At 37.2% G+C, this 13,910-nt stretch overlaps 1 pseudogene; it reads left to right on the forward strand.

Annotated features, from left to right (window-relative positions):
* Window positions 1-13,910, forward strand: part of LOC110197709 (lysosomal cholesterol signaling protein-like) — a 78,472-nt pseudogene that overhangs the window by 32,892 nt on the left and 31,670 nt on the right.

Here is a 13,910-nt window from a genome sequence, read left to right on the forward strand (position 1 = left end):
ATGACTATTATGGAACTCTTTTGCATGACTACCCATATATAACCTATATCAAATTGCTTGCCTTCTCAGTAAGGGTGGGTGGGGAGAGAGGAAGGGAGAGAATTTGGAACTCAAAGTTTTAAAAATGAATGTTAAAAATTGTTTTTGCATGCAGCTGGGAAATAAGATACACAGGCTATGGGGTATAGAAATCTATCTTACCCTATAGGAAAATAGAAGGGGAAGGGGATAAGAGAAGGGGGTGGCGATAGAAGGGAGAGGAGATTAGGGGAAAGAGATAATCAGGATGCACGCTGTCTTGGGGTAGGGGTAGGGGAGAGATGGAAAGGAAATTTGGAACCCAAAATCCTGTGGAAGTGAATGCTGAAAAAAATTAATTAATTAATATTAAAAAAATAATATTAAGGGAATTAATGAAAAAAAACGTGAAGGAAGGTAACCTAACAGTGTCAGATCTCTAGCTATATTACAAAGTGGCAATCATCAAAACAATCTGGTACTGACTAAGAAATAGAGTGGTAGGGGCAGCTAGGTGGCACAGTAGATACAGCACTAGCCTCGGAGTAAGGAGGACCTGAGTTCAAATCCGGACTCAGACACTTGACACTTACTAGCTGTGTGATCCTAGGCAAATTACTTAACCCCACTGTCTGGCCAAAAAATAAAAATAAAAAAAAGAAATAGAGTGGTAGAGCAGTGAAACAGATTAGGCACATAATACACAGTAGTAAATGACCGTAGTAATCTAGTGTTTGATAAATCCAAATATCCAAGCTTTTGGAACGAGAATTCTCTATTTCACAAAAATTGCTACAAAACTGGAAAGTGGTTTTGCAGAAACTAGTCACAGACCAACATCTCATAATGTATATCAAGGTAAGGTCAAAATGGGTGCATGATTTAGACATAAAAAGTGATATAATAAGCAAATTAGGGGAGCATGGGATATTTTATCTGTCAGATTTATGGATAAGGAAAGAATTTATGATTAAACAAGGGATAGAGAGAATTACAGGACATAAAATGGATAATTTTGATTACATCAAATTAAAAAGGTTTCGCACAAACCAAACCAATGAAGCCAGAATTAGAAGGAAAGCTGGAAACTGGGGGAAAAAATTTACAGCAAGTTTGTCCGATAAAGACCTCATTTCTCGAATACATAGTGAACTGAGTCAAATTTATAAGAATACAAGTCATTCTCCAATTGATAAATGGTCAAAGGATATGAATAGGCAGTATTCAGATGAAAGAATCAAAGTTATCTATACTCATGTAAAAAATGCTCTCAATCACTATTGATTAGAGAAATGCAAATTAAAACAACTCACACCTATTACATTGGCTAATATGACAGAAAAAGAAAATGAGAAATGTTGGAAGAGATGTGGAAAATTCGAAATACTCTGGTGGAATTTTGAACTGATCCAACCATTCTGGAGAGCAAATTAGAACTATGCCCAAAGGGCTATAAAACCGTGCATACTCTTTAACCCTACAATACCACTTCTAGGTCTGTATCCTAAAGAGATCAAAAAAAGAGGAAAGGACCTTATTTGTACAAAAATATTTACAGCAGCTCTTTTTGTGGTGGCAAAAAACTGGAAATTCAGGGGATGCTCATCAATTGGGGAATAGCTGAACAAGCTGTGATATATGATTGCGATGGAATGAGCAGGCTGATTTCAGAAAAACCTGGAACGACTTATACGACCCAATGCAAAGTGAAGTGAGCAGAATCAAGAGAACATTGTATACACTAACAGCAACAATGTTTGATGATCAACTGTGAATGGCTTAGTTGTTCTCAGCAATACAATAATCCAAGACTATTCTGAAGGACTTATGAAAAATGCTATCCACCTCCAGACAAGAACTGATGGAGTTTGAATGAAGATTAAAGTATATTATTTTTCATTTTCTGTATTTTTTTGTGGTTTTTTTCTTTGGGTCTGTGTCTTCTTTCACAATATGACCAATATGGTAATATGTTTTGCATGATTGAACATGTATAACCTCTATCAAATAAATAGCTTACTGTCTCTGAGGGGGGAGGGAAGGAGAGAAAAAATTTGTAACTCAATTTTTAAAAAATGAATGTTAAAATTGTCTTTACAAGTAACTGGGAAAAAATAAAATATTATTTTTAAAATGAATGCTAAAAATTGTCTTTACAGGTAATATAACTGGGGAAAAATAAAATTATTAAAAAAAGAAATTTCACAAGGAATTTGGCAATATGTAATGGTAACTCAGGAAAGAGGCTAGAGCTATACACACACGTATTTGAGAATCATTTGCATAGGGATGATGTGTTCTAAATCCATGGGAGATGATTACATCACCAATTGATACATTATACAGCAAAAATAGAAGAGAACTAAGGACAGCGCCTCAGAGGACACCCATGGTTAGTGGGCATTACATAGATAAAGAACCATCAAAGAAGACTAAATAGAAGAAGTCAAACAGATTAGGAGAATTAGGAGAGAGCAGTGCCAGGAAAACAAGAGGAAAAAGAGTATTCAGGAGAAGTAGGTGATCAACAGTGTTAAATGCTGCAGAAATGTCAAGAAGGATGAGGTCTGAAAACGAGCCATTGAGAGATCATTGGTATATTTGGAAAATGAAGTTTCAGTCGAATACTGAGGTTAGATGTCAGATTTCAGAAGGTTTATGATATAGTGAGAGGAAAAGCAAGTATGGACATCAATTGTGCCTTTTTGAAGGACTGACCAGGAAAGGGAGGAGAGAAACAGGATGACACCTTACAGAAATGGTTGGATTGAGTGAGGGTTTTGTTTTGTTTTTTAAAGAATGAGAGTAACATAGGCATATTTGTAGGTAATAGGGAAGCAGCCAGCAAAGAGGGAGAGAATAAAAATAAAAGGAATGGGGATGATAATGGAGACAATCTGCTGGAGAAGACATGAGAGGATAGTATCAAAGGGGCATGTAGAGTTTTGTCTTGGCATGGAGAAGGGCCACCTCTTCATGTGAGATCTGACTGAAGCAGGAGATAATGGAGGAAGATGTCTGAGTGATGTGAGATGTAAAACAACGTGAGAAGAGGAGCTCATGTTAAATGGTCTCAATTTTTTCAGGGAAATATGAAATTAACGCTTCAGGGTCTGTTGTGGGAGGTTTAGAAGAGAGACAAGATCATCTGGCATAGCCACTGGGAAGAATAGGATAGGGACTCAATTAGGGAGCAATGGAATAATTGCCATGCTACAGTGAGAGCCCATTTGAAATTAGATAATAGGTGTGCCTTCACAGAGGTCTGAGCTAGGCTGGGTTAGGAGCCTGGAAGGGGGCATCCTGCAGGAAAGAGGAGCCTTGGAGCTCTTTGGAGCATGAGGAAAAGGTGTCCTGCTCTCTCTTTAGTGAAATTGCCTTTGGAACCACCAGCTACTAGTGCTCTGGGAGGCTCTGTGGGGCTGAGAGATGCTGGGAATGCCTCCCTGCCTGGCACCCCCCAAATTCCAGACAAGCTTGAGGTTCTAGCAAGTAGCTGTCTGGCCCTAGGGTTGTGGACCATCTGGTCTTGGACTAGTGTATCTTTCAAGAGGCTCTTAACATAAGACAGACAATGTCTGTAGTGGCTTCTTGTAACAGAGTAAAGAAGGAGGAACCACTGTACAGTTTCATACTTTCCACTTTGAGTCTTCAGGGGTTACATTTCATCCTCAGAGTTTTAGTTAGAGTAGTCTAGTGACATAAAAATGAATTTTTTTGCTGACCTGACTTCAAATAACCTCACTTCATCAGCCAACATGACCAAGTCTTTGCCTACAACAGTAGCCTACGGATTCACTTCTACTAGTAATCCTCCAACAACATCAAAAATTATTTTTTCCCAGCCTTGTTAGAATGCTTCGATATAGGACTCATGATGAAAAATATTATCTACCTCCAGAGGAAGAACTGATGGAGTCTGAGTGCATGTTGAAGCATAATTTTTTTACTTTAAAAATTTTTCTGGATGTTTTTATTGGGAGGAGGGGGCCTGTGTTTTCTTTTATAACATGACTAATATGGAACTATGTTTTTCATTATTGTACATGTATAACTGATATCAAATTGCTTGCTTTCTCAATGAAGGGGGAGGGGAGAGAGTGGGAGAGAATTTGGAGCTCAAAATTTTAAAAAAACAGTGTTAAAAATTGTTTTTACATGTAATTGGAAAAAATAAAAGATTAAAAAAATGCTTTGGTATAATCCCTTGTGGATACATAGCAGAAAGAGCCCACATAATAGATCAACCCAGGCCAAAGGACTAGGGAATTTTGTTTTCCATTTCACACTTCCAGCTTTACTATTCAAAAATGTGGTCATATTTAATTTTTCTAACATAAATTGGTCCTTCCTTTATAGTATCTTAGCTGCCAAAGCCTCTGCCCTTTTTATTGTGCGTATGTTAATATTATTAGCTGCTTGTCTTGACAGCCAATTAGATAAAGCTGGATTCTTCCATATTTTTGCTATACAAAGTAAAGATGGGATATCCTATAGTTGAAGCTTTATATCTACTTACACAGAATACCTTGAGTACATTTATTTGGTGGCTGTATTATCTCTTATGATGGTAAACCTTATAAGATTTATCTTCTGTGAGATCCAAAAATAGAAAGAAAATTATGATGAATCTCAAAAAAAAGTATAAATAGTTGGACTTGGACTTCTGTGTGCATTGTAGAACCCAATAGCATTCATGGTCTTCACTGGAATTGCCTTCAATCTTATTCTTGGCAAGATCATGTTAGTTTACTTGGAGAAAATTCTAGAAAATTTTCTAGATAAGTTTGGGAATTCTTTTTCTGGCTCAGCCCTATTTTATCTTGGTCTCACAATGGTGGGACAAATAAAAAAACTGAAGAAATCTACAGTTGTTGCAATAATTTTGCTCACCACAGCTAAACTCTTGGTGATGCCACTTCTATGTAGAGAAATGGTGGAGTTCCTGAACACGATCAGTGGTTTAATGAACCAAACTAGCTTATCAAATGGTGCATTTTTATATGGCATCTTACCAGTAACACCAAGAGTGGCTATCTTCAAAACACAGTTCAACATGGAAGTAGAGATTACAACTCCAAGGATAGTGGAAAGCACTTTTGTGTCTGCCCATATATGTTTATGCTTGGTTACTGACCATTCCCTCCACAGATCCAAAGTAAATGGCGTACGTCATCCAGAATGTTATCATTGATATAAGTACCGTCAGTTTGGTCTACCTGATCTGGTCTCTTGCTGTTCTACTTCTGAGTTAGAAATATAAACAGCTTCTTCATCTGATAACAACTAATTTACTTATTGCCAGTCTATTGTCTATTCTGGAATGGTCTATTGAATTTTGTTGAACAAATTCTGGTGCTTGTTTTGTTATATAGTTCCTTCTATAGCACTTACCTATAGGCAGGGATTCTATCAGTTTCTTTGCTTCCGTTGAAGAAGAGACAATATAGATTCTTGTAGGACTTTTCATTATGTCTGGATGGGGAACTCTTTCCCTTCTTTGTGGGTATTGTTTTGATAGCTAGAAAACATAATGGTGATAGCATTAATTCAGACTTTTTTTTAATGGGAAAGATCAGATGATCACCACAGCAGTCACCCTGTTTTGTAGCATACTGGTGTCTGGAATATCACTCATGTGTATTAACAAGAGTACACAGGAAGGAATTATGAGGGATTGGATCATTGTTTTCAGAACAGCAAAGAAAGAAAGGCTGAAAAGACAGCTGTTAAGGAGAGTCCAATGCCAATAAAGGAACCAAAACGTTTTCTAAGTTCTACTATCAGAAGAATCTCCTTTTCATGTTCAGTAGGCAACACTGAATTGTGCCATTCTGCAGTGGAATCAAGAGCAAATAACAGTCTAGGTGAAACCCTAACCCCATCCTTGGGGACAAAAGCATACTGGATGAGTCAGTGCCACATATTAGCTCAGGAAGAACAACTTCCACAGATTGAAGACAAACAATTGGCTAGACATCTATTGCTGTTTTTACTATTTATTGTCAGTTTATTCGCTAATCTTTCCAGTTGTTTGTGGTGGCTGTTACACCAGGAACCTGGTTCTTGGTTCAGTGGATAGAGCACTGACCCTGGAGTCAGAAAGACCCGAGTTCAAATCTGACCTCAGACACTTACTATAACTCTGTGACCCTGGGTAAATCACTTAATCTCTGCTTGCTTCAGTTTCCTCATCTGTAAAATGGGGATAATAAGAACACCTACTTCACAGGGCTGTTGTGAGGATCAAATGAGAAACTGAAAAGCACTTAGCATGGTACCTGGCCCATAGTGAGCACTATATAACTGTTACTTATTATTATTATTAGATAATATGTTGGATTACAATTTTTTTGTGCTGTATTTAATTTTGACCAAGGTTTTACTTCCTTTGGAACTCTGGGTTAGACAAGCATTTAATCATTCTGCCCTTCAAAAATAATTTGAATTCCTGTGCAATAATAAAGAAACAGCAGAAAATGGATCATCACCCATTTGGGAGGAAATCAGAATGACCTGTCAGCAGTTTGTCCATTATCACCCTGATTTCTGTGTCAAAAGCATGATCAAGGGAAGAAGGTGTGATGCAAAGACTTCTGATGGAATTTTCTGTGGCTGTGACTTAGTGAACTGGCTAACAGAAGTTGGCCTTGCTTCTGACTGTGGTGAAGGCGTGCTTTATGGAGACAGGCTTTTACAAGGAAGAGTGGTCCAGTACGTGACCAAAGAAAATTAATTTCAGGATAAGTATGTGTTCTACCAATTTCTTCAGGACAGTCCCACAGCAAGTCCTCAAGGCACTAATTCAGATTCATTCTCACAGAACAAACAGAAATTGACTCATCCTCTACTTTACTTTCCCTCTAAACCTAAAATATGTGGGTATAAAACACATAAGGAAACTTTGTCAAACAAAAACCAAGAACAATTTTTTCCCTACTATATCATCAACATTATTATTATGTACCTCTTAAATAAAATAGTCACCAATTAAGGCAAAAATTGTTAGTGACTGATTTGGATGAAATTGTTTAAAATAATTTTAATATATAGGCTACTGCTATAAATTGCAGAATCTTGCAGTTGGATATCACACAGTAAATTAATCTCATGCTTATGTATACTTTGCACTTACCAAGTGCATTTCATGAAAAGACTTTGGAAATCATTTAAATAAGAAGTATTCCTAATTCTTCATTTCCCTCTCACTCCCTAATTTCTTAACAATTGGTACTCATTCAACCCAGGAACACAATGAGTTTTTTTTCCATCAAAAGGTAGAGGATAATCTCCACAAACCTGTAACAGTAGTTAAAAAATTCAAGTCTGTAACTTTTGTTGTGCATGTCGCAATTGCAGCAGTTTAACTTACATTACACCAATAAAATTCCTACCACAATCGTGATATATATTTATAATTTTACACGTTCCAGCTCAGAAAATTTTTGTATATCTCATCTGAACTACTGTTCTGAGAAATTAAGAAAAGAAGTGATTCAATTAAATAATTATTTATCATGTGTCTTCTATGTGCTAGGTACTAGGGATGTAAAGATAAAAAAAGAAAGTCTTTTACACATTTTGAACTATTTTTAAAGCTGAATGTAATGATGCCATAAATTTTTGAATTTAGTTTCTGGCATGCTCATCCTTAAGAACCTGTAAACTTAAATGATTCATGCTGTGTACAGTTATGAAAAATTATTCCTGGTTTGAAATTGGTAAAAAAAAAAAAAAGATTAGAGGAAAAAAGGTGATTACATTATCTTGGGGTTGAAGTTTTATGAAAAGAAAATTAGAACTAGAGGGTCATGTAATAATTTGTATTACTTGATATTCAAGGTGCTTTTTTTAAAATAAGTTGTAACATTAATTACTTTTTTAAAGTGTCTAGAAAACACCATGCCCAAGTTTGTCTTACTCTTTAAGCTCTATTTACCGACAAACTCCTAAGTTAAATTTAGTCTTTCACTGTTTAACTTAAAATATATTTAGATAGTTCCTTTGTATTTAATTGCATCTAATTTCCATATGAATGAGACAGTTTTTCTATTTTCTACTTGGACCCTTATTAAAAAAAAAGTGGATAGGGCTAATTTTACTATCCTTTTCAAATCTGCATGTTAAAATAATGTGAAATCCTAGTGTATTTAATCATAATAAATCTAAACACTTCACTACATTTGCTTTAAATTATGTTTGAGAGTGATGAAGTTTGTTAATTAGAGTCATCTTGGTAAGGAAAGCTGTTTTTTACATTCTAATTACGTGACCGCCTTAATGCTCAGGAGTTTATACTTTCTTAAAGCTTAGATACAACTTTTTACCAGGAAGAACTGATAGACAGTTGCAGTAATTGACATACCAAATCACACGTATTTGAACATTTCAAATTTAAATTAAGAATCAATTGTTTTGCCTTTGTACAAGTCATTGCATAAGTTTTCTCACACAAAGGGAAGGAGAAAACCATCTGTATCTTTTAGCACAGAAAGTACTGATAGAAAACTGTTGATCATTGTGATCTGCAGGCTTGGTTAATGGAATACTTTTCTTACACTGAAATATTTTTTAGAATTAAGGGTATGCCAGTATTATCGAATGATGATATTTTTGTACCTGTGACCCCAATGACATAGCAAGTCTCTCAATACAACAACTCTTTTAATTTGTGTTGGAAAAAAAATTAGACACTTTTAGTGGAGTCAGCATAGCTCTGTGGTTTCCTCCAGCTTCATTTAGAAGCAAGTGAATAGGAACAAAAGAAGAGGATGGTGAGAGTAATCCATGTTTGGGGTTTGGCAAGGCATGGTTAGTGATATTAAAGGGTGCTAAAGAGCTTGAAAGTAGAAGAAAGTATAGAATTGAATTGGTTCACCAATAGATTGAGGTAAGGAAGGGAGAAAAGTATAGTCAGTGCAAGGGAAAGGGCTGGAGAAAAAAGTGAAGGGTAAAGGGAATTGAAGGTTGTGGTGAAACCCCTCTGATCATTTCCACCCCTGTGTGATGTTCCCAGTATAGATGGGGTTTAGCCACTGAGATACCCTCTTAGGTGGGAGGGTCTACTCAATCAGTTATCCTTTGTCTTTACCAAAGCAAAAACACTTACTTTCCTTACTAACCTACCCACTCCCCCCCAAAATCAATCACTAGGAGCACACCCACTTCACACTTTCCAAAACTGGGGCATCACATAGTCAACACTTGGAATACTTCTCAATCAGGATGAATAAGAATGAGTTGCTTATTCAACTTTTGCTGACTCCTTAGGCAAAGGCTAAGCTCCAAGAACTTTCTTTTTCTTCTAGCACCTTTAGACAGATGGCTCAAGTAAGCCATAGTATTAGATATGGATGGCTTCTTAGGGCAAGTGACATTCTTTTTTTTATCTCTTCTACCCTGCCTCAGGGAGCCCTAATCCAGTCCTACTTCACAATGATTATTGTGTGCAGCCTGAGCTGCCTAATATATTGGCAGAAATGCAGATTATCAGGGACTACTCCTTACCCAAGCCTCCCCAAAGCTCTCCAACCAGTGAAGATGAAGGTACTAGGCGGGGCAGCTAGGTGGTGCAGTGGATAGAGCACTAGCCCTGGAGTCAGGAGGACCTGAGTTCAAATCCGACCTCAGACACATAACACTAGCTGTGTGACCCTAGGCAAGTCACTTAACCCCATTGCCTAAACAAACAAAAAAAAAAGATGAAGGTACTAGGGCCATGCCTGACACCATAGTACAATGGGGTGTATAGAGATGGCATCAAAAAGTTGGCCGTAAGACCCAGTTGGCTGGAAAAATAGGAACTTCTAATGGTGGATACCAGAAACATTGATGCTGATAACTTATTCCTTCCTGTAGTTCCTTCCATTAAGAGGTTATGGGTGATCCAAAGAAGGTGAAGGTTCTAGTCCCCTTCAAATTTATAGTGGAAGGCAGCTACTTGGTGACTGATGTGGGGTAAAATAAAGGAATAGTGTCACCCTCTCTTATGCCTCCAGCTGACACACTTACACCTGGGAAGCTCCTAGGCCTCAACCAGCAGCAATTCCAGGAGTCTATCTCTCTCCATGTACACTGGGGGTTCCTGAATGGAGGCAGAGGATCATGGGTGTGGGCTGTGATGTGCCTGGGCCTCTAGCCAGTACCAGTGCTGCCTGGCATTGCGGGGGAGAGAGAGAAGCAGGGCATCTGTTGGGTGCAACCACTCCTAGGAGCCTTAGCACAATTTAGGCACTTCCACTGCTGTTCATTTATTAAGCCAAGCTGCTCCCTTTCCACTGGTCTTGTGAGTTGCCAGCCAGGGCACCTAATGCCAGAAGGCATAGCACATAGATCAGTTATGGAAGCAGTGTGGCTGGGTTCTGGAGCTGATCCCCTCACCCCCCAGGCCCTACTAGCACAGTAGCAACAGTTGGAGCTGAATTCCCAGACCCAGGCACACCAGGCTACCCTTAGCCTCCACTAAAACTCTTGGCTCTCCTCTTGTTGGGGTCCTTCAGAGCAATCTGGACTCATAGCCACCAAATAAATATTTCTTAAAAGATAAAGAAGTTTTGAGATAGAAGGGACTTAAGAAGTCTTAGTCCAACTCCCTCATTTTATAGAGAAGAAAACTGAGACTCAAGGAGGTTAAATGATTTGTCCAAGGTTACATGGATAGTGATAGTTAAGATTAGAACCCAGGTCCTCTGACTCCAAATTCAGCACTCTTTCCACTATGCCATACCAAATAAATGTTCTCGAATTGCTGAATTATTCAATCACACTCTCAACTTCACAGGCCTTTTAGGCTAGATAGAGTTGAAGAGGAAGCTATGTTCTTCCAAATCATAGAACAAGAAATGTCATGTATTAACATCTACTACACTAAGTGTTCAGAGATACAAAGATACAATCAATCCCTGCCCTTGTGGAACTTACAGTTTCAAATTACTATGTTATATAGTATTACACGACAAGGGCATTAGAGAGTTAAAAAACCCAACAAAGTTCTATGGGATGTCTGAGTAAGAATACTCATGGAGAGAGGAGACCCCAGAGGTTCCTCTGTCAGATAGTGAGGAGACTTTTACTCCAATTCTATATGATATCTGTATCCTTACCATCAAAGACTATGTTAATTTCTAAGACTTGAGAGAACTCAAGGTAAGGCAATCAACATATCACAGAATTTTTTTTGAAAATCCACCAAAGACCTACCTTCCACTACCCATCCAACTAGAGGCATCTTTCAGAAGATAAAATCAGAGGTGAGGCTGCTCTCTTATTAGAGGTTTTCAAGAGAAGGCCAAATCACCAGTAGTCAAGATTCTTTTTCCAGTACAGCTACTAAATGGATCCTGAGATCCCTTCCAATTCTGCAATTCAGTGATTTCCATTGTTCACCAGGAATGTCCTCCCTTCAGACATCTACCCATCTGCCTCTTCCTTCAGGGCCCAGCTATTCTTGGCTTCTCCAGCCCTAAGGGCTGAATCTTCTCCTTGGACCACAGCAGCATTCACTGCCTGCCACTACTTATTTCACTTCCTTTGTAACTTAATTGTTTTATAGGTGTTTGTCTTGTCAACCTAGAGAGACTAAAAATTTCTAGAGATTAAGCTTAAAGGAACCACAGACAATGAACCAATATCAATAACTCAATATATATGCACCAAATGGCATTGCATCTAAATTCAAAAAGGAAAAGTTGGATGAACTGCAGACATAGATAGTTAAAAAAATAATTGCAGAGTTCAATGTTCTTTCTTCAGAGATGGAGAAATCCAACAGGATGATAAAATGAAAATAGAGAATTAAACAAAATGTTGGACAGTTTTGAGCTGAAAGCTCATCTCAATGGTAATATTAGAGAATTATACATAGGTCTCAATAACACATGGTACTGTTATGCAAATAAACTATGTGCTAGGGCACAGAGAAACTATAAACATAAAAAGTAAAACTACTAAGTGCATCTTTGACAATTACTAATCCAATAGAAATAGTAATTAGTACTAGGAAGACAAGCAAAAAGTAAAGACCTAAATGAAGACTTCATAATGACATCCTTAATAATGATTGGGTACAATTAATCATAGAAAGAATTAATAACTATGTGAAAGAGAGTTGTAATGATGAGAAACATTTTGAAATTTCTGGGATGCAGCTAAAACAGCATTTTCAAACGAAAAATGACTGCTCTAAGAATATATACTAACAAAACAGAAAAAGAGGAAACTAATGAACTATGCAATTAAAAATAAACAAACCCAAACTAAATGCAAAAAAATAAATTTTGAGAATTAGAGGAGATATAGATGAATTAGAAACCATCAAAACTATAGAAATGGTAAAAAAAAAAACCCGAAATATGGCTCTTCATAAAGACTAAAAAAATCAATAAATCTTGAGGTAACTTAATAAAAAAGGAAGTTTATATTATCAAATAAAAAAATGAACAAAGTGAAATCATAATAAAGAAGAAATAAAAAAGAATTACATAATTATATGACAGCTATACAAGATTTAGAAGAAATAGAGGATTACCTAAAATATAATATAATATACATATATATATTCCTAGAGAGCAAGAATCATATCTTATATTTATCATTTTTTCTCAATTCCTCTCCAATCACTTCCTCCCTTCCCCCCCCAACTTAGTGCTATGTACATACATAACTCACACTGTTACAGCACTTTATGATTTATGAAGTACTTTCCTCATGACAATCATGTGAGAGAAGTGAAAAGATTATTATCCCCATTTTACAGATGAGTAAACTCGTATTTACACAAGGCCATACAGCTAGTATGAGAAGGGGGGATTTGAGTCCAGGTATCCTGAATATGGGACTCTTTTCATTACACCAGACTGACTCTCTTGGTAATAAATACTCAATTCAGTAAGCTGAATGACTGAGTGAATAAATGAGGAAAAAATGGTTATAGCACACCAAGGACAGAAGGATGTAAGCTCCTTGAGGGCAAATAAAAAACTATTTGGTTTTTTTTAATTGTATCTGCAATGCCTAGCATAGTGTCACGAAATAGACACTTGGTAAATACTTGTTGAATGAATGGCTACTTCCCAAACCTGCAAAGGAGACAAATAATAGCAATTAATCACTTGTCTAATAACTAAGGGACACAACTTATTGGTGGGGTCTTTTTTAACCCACTTTACTCATGGAGAAAGCATGTGAAAGAGCCAACAGATGGCTGAGCCTTCCCCACACACCCCACCCCCCAGCCCCCTCCCCAACCCCTAAGAACCATCTGCTGGCTCTCACACACTCCTGGCTAAGCTTGTAACAATTTGCTTTCTTTTCATTTTGGGGGAATTTAGGGACCTGATTTCATTTGTACTGCCCTTGACCTTAGATTAGGCATGAGAGAGTACAGCTCAGAAGAACATGGTTTCAACATTCTTTAAATGTCAAAATTAAGTGCAGGGAGCCCTGATTAGTCCAGCAACACTGAAGCTAACAAAGTAGCTTATCTGCTAGAAAATAGAGAGTCTTAAGATTTTCCAATAAATTATCATGATTTAGATTCCTTACAGAGCTGAAATAAAATGGTGAGAGGAAAAAAAAGCCGGAATCCAGGGACATTTCTTTGAAAAGAAAAACTAGCAGCATTTCTGTCACATGATGTGACAACAGAGAGAATATTTTAATGGATCACTGAGAAATACCTACTTGTTTCAGTCATGGACTCCATCAACTAACTGACCTCTGATGGCTAAAAAGACACAAAGAAGTCATTCCAACAAGTGAAATATAAGCTTAGTGAAAGTTAAGGGCAAAGAACTCACGGTGGCTAGGCTCCCTCCTCAGATGACTTTCTCAAAGGTAAGAGGCAATCAGTGTGGGCTTTATAATTAACCATTCATGGGATCATAGATTTAGAG

This window comes from Phascolarctos cinereus, unplaced genomic scaffold (assembly GCF_003287225.1).
Source record: "Phascolarctos cinereus isolate Bilbo 61053 unplaced genomic scaffold, phaCin_HiC Scaffold_8;HRSCAF=390, whole genome shotgun sequence".
Lineage (NCBI taxonomy): Eukaryota > Metazoa > Chordata > Mammalia > Diprotodontia > Phascolarctidae > Phascolarctos > Phascolarctos cinereus.